The sequence below is a fragment of the Myotis davidii genome, unplaced genomic scaffold (genome assembly GCF_000327345.1).
Source record: "Myotis davidii unplaced genomic scaffold, ASM32734v1 scaffold1757, whole genome shotgun sequence".
Taxonomy (NCBI): domain Eukaryota; kingdom Metazoa; phylum Chordata; class Mammalia; order Chiroptera; family Vespertilionidae; genus Myotis; species Myotis davidii.
This window is the reverse complement of record NW_006288116.1, coordinates 138546-146381: the sequence shown is the minus strand read 5'-3', so window position 1 is coordinate 146381 and position 7836 is coordinate 138546. Positions and strand designations below refer to the sequence as shown.

Genomic DNA, 7836 nt, shown 5'->3' with positions numbered 1-7836 from the left:
ATTAGTGATTAGGAGCCAGTGGTCCAGGATTGTGAGAGGGATGTCCGACTGCCAGTTGAGGTCTGATCCCCAGAATTGGGCCTAAACTGGCAGTCAGACATCCCCTGAGGGGTTCTGGATTGGAGAAGGTGCAGGTTGAACTGAGGGAACCCCCTTCCTCCCCACCCTCATGCACAAATTTTGTGCACTGGGCCTCTAGTGCTAATATAAAACCTTTAAAATATGTTTTAAGGTGAAAAAATTAGGTGCAAAATAGTGTGTATAATGTAATTTATATAGAAATTACTGAAAACTACTGACATGGATGGGATTAAGAGTGGGAGGGATCCATAGTTTTTATTATAGCTTCCATCTTTTGATTTTGAAAAGAAAGTTTGTATTTCCTATTCATAAATAAGAAAGAACATGTAAAATATGATACTATTAATAAACCCTAATAGAAATGTAAAATTGATCATGAGATGATAAATTGTTCATTGATTCTAGAAATGACATCAGCCTGTTCAATGAGGGGCTTAAGGCTAAGAATCAGAGCACTGGATAGCACAAAATTTCCATCCTAATGTTTTGATGTTGGCTTTGGTTTTTTAATCCCTATATGTACTTTAAAACTAAGGTATAAAGTTTTTAGTGATTCTTTCAAATCTCAGTGAGAATGTCCTCTAATTTCTATTTCTGAATCACAGCTTTAAGATATTAAAATCTTCCCTGGCCTGGTAGCTCATTTGGTTGAAGCATTGCCCCCATATGCCAAGATTGCAGTTAGATCCTGGTAGGGCACATATGGGAAGCAATCAATGAATGCATAAACAACAAATGGAACAAAAAATAAGTCTCTCTTTCTATCTACAATAAATAAATAAACATTGCCAATAACTGAAGACACCAAAGCTGAAATCCTCACTAGATTAGAAAAAAAAATGTTAGAACCAGAATTTCCAAAAAATAAGAGCATATACTGGTGGTGAGAAGGATCCTTTTATCTTCAGATATGATCTCACTTATATGTGGAATCTAATGAACAAAATAAACTGATTAATGAAATAGAAACAAAGGCATGGATACATGGAACAGACTGACAGTTGTCAGAGGGGAGGGAGGAGGATGGGCCTGGATGAAAGAAGGTGAAGGGATTAGCCAGAGAACACATATGCATAGACACAGACAGCAATGTGATAATGGCCAGAGTGACGTGGGCTGGGGGGCTAGGTAAAGGGGGAGAAAATAGGGACATCTGTAATAGAGTCAACCATGAAAAATAAAATTAAATTCAATGGTGGCCTCTCTATTGTATGCCAGTGCAGGTGGTCCAATGTGCTACCATTGCAGAACTGGACTCCTGCTAGTATTGGAGATGAGAGATCCTGATGCATGATGGCCAGGTATTGACACTTAAATATCAGAAGCCCAGTTGATGCAGTGATAGTTGAGCACTGAGGCTGGAGTGACAGCCTGCTAGGCCTTACCATGGAAAATTCAAAAGATGATGAGTAGAACATGGTCAAGAGGGATAGGGAGAAAATAATGAAGTCGAGGATGATTTATGAGGAGGCTATTGATTTATAGACTCAATAAATTGTTACAGTCCCTTGATCTGAGCCAATTTCATACCTCAAACCTCTCACCTGGAGGAAGGTGTTCCTTAAGAAAGAGATGCTGGGTCCTCAGGAAGAAGGACCCTGGAACTCCAGGAGAAGAAATGAAAATGATTCCTCCTGCCTTCCCTCTGAGGGACCACTGGCCATTTACTCAGGTGCCTATATACTGGAGAAAGAGGAATATTCAAACATTTAAGAAATACTGACTCAGGATCTAACTTGTCATTGATACCCAGATACTGGATAGATTCATAGACCTCCTATTAAAGTAGTAACTCATGAGTCCAGAATAACTGAGTCTTTGCCCAATTACAACTAATTAGGATCTATTATTTATTTCCAAGTGGATAGTAAAGTTCATCTGAGGACAGCTTGTCATTTTTCTGCTCATCCCCTCAAAATATGTTTAGGCATGGAATGTGTGCTAAATAAGTTTTTGTTGTAAAGTCAAAGGGATGATGCATACATGACTGCTTTCAATTGCAAGAATTACATGCACACCTCAAATGTTGGAGAAGGTAATAAGTAGCTTGAATTTTAGAAACTTGGTTAAGGTGATTTATAAGCTAGAAGTATAAAAGAAACTTTTCTGAAGTTTCCTTCTCTGTGACATTGGGTGTTATAGTATTTTCCTCTGTGAGAATGTTAACACCTCTGTACTAGAGAGTTTAAATTACTTTATTCAGCTGTGATTCCAAGTGTTCAGAAGAAAGAATGGCTTATTTTTCTAAGAGAAAAACCATACAGTAATTAATATGTGAACAATAAATAGTATGGTTCAACACATTTGACTCATTGACAAGATCACAATCTGATTTCAAAGATGTTTTCTATGAACCCAGGCAACACATTTCAATCTTATCCCAGAAGTCAAAGAATTTCTGTCCAGAGGATCAAGGCATTTGTAGGCCAAGCAGACTTAAGCTGAACCTTTCTGGTACTAAGGAATTTCCCTGTGGGTCTTCCTCCACCTGTAGTACCCCTCTCCCATCTCTCATCATAGACTTCTACTCCAGTCCAGGACCTCCAAGTAACTCTCCTCTTTCTACACCTATCAAAGACATCCCAGGAATTCCTGGCACCCCCAAAGCAGAGACTTATGTGCTTTATCCTATTCCAGAATTATTTTCAAACCATCCACCCACACACCTGGAGTAAATTCTTCCTTATTGCCTACTAAACCAACCTGTTTATCCCATGCTTCCTTATCCAATCACCACTCATGTACACCTACAGCTCCCAAAGTGGGTCTTCCAGATGAAGTTAGTCCTCCACAGGTTGAAAGCCTAGGGTTCCAAAGTGATGATCTCCAGGTTCAGTATTTTTGGCAGGACCGTGCCTTTTCAAGTCCATTTTGGAAAGAAGAAGGCAATCATTGCTTCAGAGATCATCTCATGCCAGTTCCTTGAGGTCCTGTGACAACATAATGGTACACTTTCTGTTCCATCCCAGTGGATCAAGGCTCTCTGGGCCATGAACCTCCAGAGGAAGAAGTCCCTGAAAGCCCAAATGAACTGGCGGGCATGTCTGGGGAGTTCTCATGAACCTGAATCTGAACCCCTCATACAGGTCACAAAATATGAGAGTGCCTACCGTGGTATGGAATGTAGACTGGCTTCCTGATAAACATTGAAATCCTGATCATCCCATTGTTTGTCATACAACCTAGGACTTGGATCATACCAAGAAATTTCCTCTGATTGGTATCCATTTGCTACTATTCAGTTTGGGATGCTTGACAACTGTGCATCAAGGACAAAGTTTAGGTTTCTGGGGGTGGAGAGTGGTGTGCAGCCACAGAAACACGTTCTGCTACAACAGAGAGCTTGCTCCAACATCCAGGGTGAAATAGAAAAGAAGTGGATTAAAATTGATAGAGAAGACCCAGATAAAGCTGGTGACTGCATAAGTCAGTAGGAGTAACAAGAGTTAATAATGACAACACACTTTTCAAATATATAATTTATAGAAACCATACACAGTTCTGCCACTGTATAGTGAAGATGACTTCTGAATAGAGGGCTTAGCATGGGTCCACTGGCTGTGTTTAGAGAAGTTTAGACCTTAAACCAAACAATCTATATTTTATGCTTTTATATGTTTATACCCAAGGGTTTGATCTAAAATGTGCCTATAATTTGCATGATGTTTCTGCTTCCTATCGAAACTCAAAGGCATTCTTATTAAATGTGTGACCCACTAGGCAGTTTGGCTAAAGGGTTTTTGATTTTTGATTACTCAGTGTCTGATTGGTTTGTGCTTTGGATTAGCCAGGTGTCATATTCATTTTCCTCCAGTCCTTATTTCTTCTTGTTATGTTAGCACCTGCACTGGAGGATGAGGCAATCAAAGGAAACATAAAACAAAATACTTAATTTTCCCACTTGTTCATCTCTGAAATGGGGCTAGGTGTAGAATGATGCTGAAACCACAAGCTAAACTGGAGGTGCGGAAGTATCTGTGACTCTGAATTATTTATCTTCCTGTCCTCTTACCACATTGCGAATAATCACTGGCTGTATTTGGTACCTGTCTTTTCCCCCTGGTATTACTGTTTTAAAAATGTATTTGTATTCTGGTGTGTGTTACAAAGAAGCTATTTCTGTTGATATAAATATTCTAGTACAAGTCACTAGGACCTATTGCCTTTGCTTGGAGAGATTTCTTCTAAAATAGAATCCCAGTCCTAGCTGGTTTGGCTCAATGGGTAGAGTGTCAGCCTATGGACAGAATGATCCCAGGTTCGATTCCAGTCAAGGGCACGTGTCCTGGTTGTGGGCTCGATCCCCAGTAGGAGGTGTGCAGGAGGCAGCTAATCAATGATTCTCTCTCATCATTGATGTTTCTATTTTTCTCTCCCTCTTTCTTCCTCTCTGAAAGCAATAAAAATATATTTTAAAAAATGGAATCCCAGTATTGGACACCAGTTAACATATTTATGCCCATTAAAGATGAATTTTTAAACATCATGACTAATTTTTCCCAAAAGTATAGACTCTAAGAATATATTTTGATAAAGTATTCTTTGTAACTAACACAAGATTCTCTTGAGTAGAAGTCTAATTCATGATTATTTTATGCTGCTTCTGCTAAATTTAGAGCAAAATGAAAGACAGTAAGTATTGTCTAAATTTTTTAAAAATATGTATTTTTATTAATTTCAGAGAGGAAGGGAGAGGGAGAGAGAGAGAGATAAAAACATCAATGAAGAGAAAGAATCATTGATTGGCTGTCTCCTACATTCCCCACACTGGGGAGAGAGCCCGCAACCCAGGCATATGCCCTGACCACAGGATCGAACTGCGCCCTCCTGGTTCATAGGTCAATACTCAACCACTGAGCTACTTTGGCTGGGCAAGATTTTTTATTTCTGTTCTGTAATCAGCTAAATGTTTGGTTTCTAATGAAAAGCCAATAGCATTAGCAGTTATAATTTTGTACATAATTTTCTTTCTATATTTACAGCAAAAGGTCAAGTTTTAAAATTCATGAAATCTATATTCTAGACATTTTTTAGCCCGAAAAACAAATTTCTACATTGGGTATTAACACACCTTCAATTTATGTTGAATCTACAATATAATTAGGAGGTATTTTTCTCTATTTACTATATTTATTTTGAGTCAAACTGAGATAATATTGTTCTTCCAAACAACATTTATTTGTCAGCCCAGAGTTTATGTCTTATGTTTTACTTAATATTGTGCTTCATTCATTGTAATCTGTTTCAAAACCGGATTAAAATGAATATGTATGATGGTTTGTATAAAAAAGAAGACCCAGAGTCCTCAAAATATGTAATTCTACTAATATTTAAGCTGCATGCCTCTGTCTTCACATAGTACATTTTCCCACAGTTTCCAAAGCAAGGGTGTCTGCACAAGTCATGACTCTCACCATTTCTTTTTAATTCTCACAAGATGACATGTGATAAGTTTATTCATTTTAGAGAGTGAGGAAGGGAGAGAGAGAGAGAGAGAGAGAGAGAGAGAGAGAGAAACGCATAGATGTGAAAGAGAAATATAGATCAGTTGCCTCCTGCATTCAACCCAGAAGGGAACTGAATCTGCCACCTAGGAACGTGCCCTACCCAGGAATCAAACCCTCAACCTTTGGGTGTATAGGGTGACAATCCAACCAACTGAACAACCCAGCCAGGGCACAAGTCTCCCATTTTTAATACAACCTCCTTCTGTCTTGCAGTGGTAGAGGTACTAGATAATATATTATACAAATGTAAAACAAAATGTTTATTATTTTAACACCTTACTCCAAAATTCTTGCTAGAGTCATGTTAATCAATTTTGACCAAGAACTGCAAGGCAAACAAATATTTTATTTTCTAAAAATGCAACCTAGATGACAAAGATTTGGATAAAAATCCAAGAGTGAAAGAGGGACAGCTTTTACGAAGACAGACAAAGTGTGTGTGTGTGGGGGGAGGGGGCGGATTCCAACAAGGTGTTTTGAAAGAGCTATGATTGGTACTCTCAAGCATATTCAAACTATGCTGTACATGATTGACTGCTTATGTCTCTTGCTAGGTGAAAAACTTATTTTTCACAAAGAGTTCAGTGATGTAGGCCAGTTCCAAGAACTGTATCAGGATGTGGGACTTTGGTTTAACCCACTTGAAAAGTTCAGTTTCACATGTAGTGTGTGTATTCATCTCAGCTTCCTGGAGGCCTCTGGCTCCTTTGTACATTGCTCTATTGACAATACTACCTCTATTTTGCTGTTTTTCTCTTATAGAGGAAAATGTGCATGTTTTTAAAAAATTAATTGGCATGACTACTGAAGCAGAGGTAGCTATTATAGGGATGTGAATCTAGCACAAACCTAAGCAATAAAAAATGACTTCTAAATTACTTTGTGAAAGTAATTATGTTTCCTCCAAAAAGCAAGTTAGTGGATAGAGAAAAGCAGATAACTAGTAGAATAAGAAAGAGGAAAGAATAGAGGCATCAGGGAGAAAGCATGATCTTTGGGGGGATGGAAGATTTGTGTTTCCATTCAGGGTACAATGGGCAAAAAGTCTTAGGAAAAAAGATGCCCCCTCCACACATCTTCAGAGGCATCTGGTACATTCACCAATGCTTTTTGGATAGGGTGCATTTTGGAGTGTGGTTTATAGGAGCTGCTGTCTTTCACTCTATCTTAGATTAATTATCATATAAAACTGAGAGGTCACCTTCAGCATGACTGCAAAAGTGATGCTGCAAGGGATCAAACAATGACCCAGTATGATCTCAGCTAGCCTGGGAAAACCACCCAAATCTCAGATCATAGAAATGGAATGGACTCACTCCTTGATCTGATTTTCCCTTTGGAGCATTTATTAATCAGGCTTCTCCAGAGAAACAGAACCAATATGACGGAGAGATAGATAGATGATAGATTAGATAGATAGATAGATAGATAGATAGATAGATAGATAGATAGATAGATAAAGATATATAGTGCCCTGACTGGTGTGGCTCAGGTGGTTGCTGGTTGGATTCTGTCAGGGCACATGCCTGGGTTGAAGGTTTGATCATCATTGGGGGATGTGCAGGAGCAGCTGATTGATGTTTCTCTCTCTCTGTTTTTCTCTCTCTGAAACCAGTAACAAATATAAAGTATGGTAGCAATCATCTAAGGTAGAAACTATAGTTTAACTTTAACCTTCCTATTTGACTTCTGTACTTATTTGCTTTGTTTAACAATAGAAAAGTTATTTTGATTTTCTGAATTATATAGATTATCCCATTCAATTAAATACCCTATTGATTGTAATGTGACTATCCCATTTGTTGTGGTCATACTGGTCTTAGAAAGCACATTTTTCTTTACCTGGGAAGGACAGCACAATTATCCCAAGGTCAGAGGGCTCCAGTTAACATGTCCCTGTTGAATCAGTGTTCTGGAGACACAAAAACTGTAATTTAGATAACACGAAACTGCTTCTGCTTCTATAAACTGCTTTTTTGCAAACCAGGTTCCTCATTTCAGAGCTGAGGGCTGTAGATAATGTGTTTCTGTCAATTCAGTGATCTGGAGATCCAAAACTATAATTTAGATAACATGCTGCTTCTGCTTCTGTAAACTGCTTTTTTTCTTATTTATCTATTTATTTATTTTTAATTGTTTTATTGCTTAAAGTATTACAAAAGGTATTACATATGTGTCCTTTTCTCCCCGCCCTTAACAGTCCCCTAGCCTCCCCTATCCCCCAGTGTCTTATGTCCATTGGTTTATA

General features: G+C 38.3%; 1 pseudogene; it reads left to right on the top strand.

The window, feature by feature from the left end:
• The first annotated feature begins 2421 nt into the window (after nt 1-2421).
• On the top strand, nt 2422-3515 carry LOC102759934 (annotated as a pseudogene).
• Nucleotides 3516-7836: the final 4321 nt, after the last annotated feature.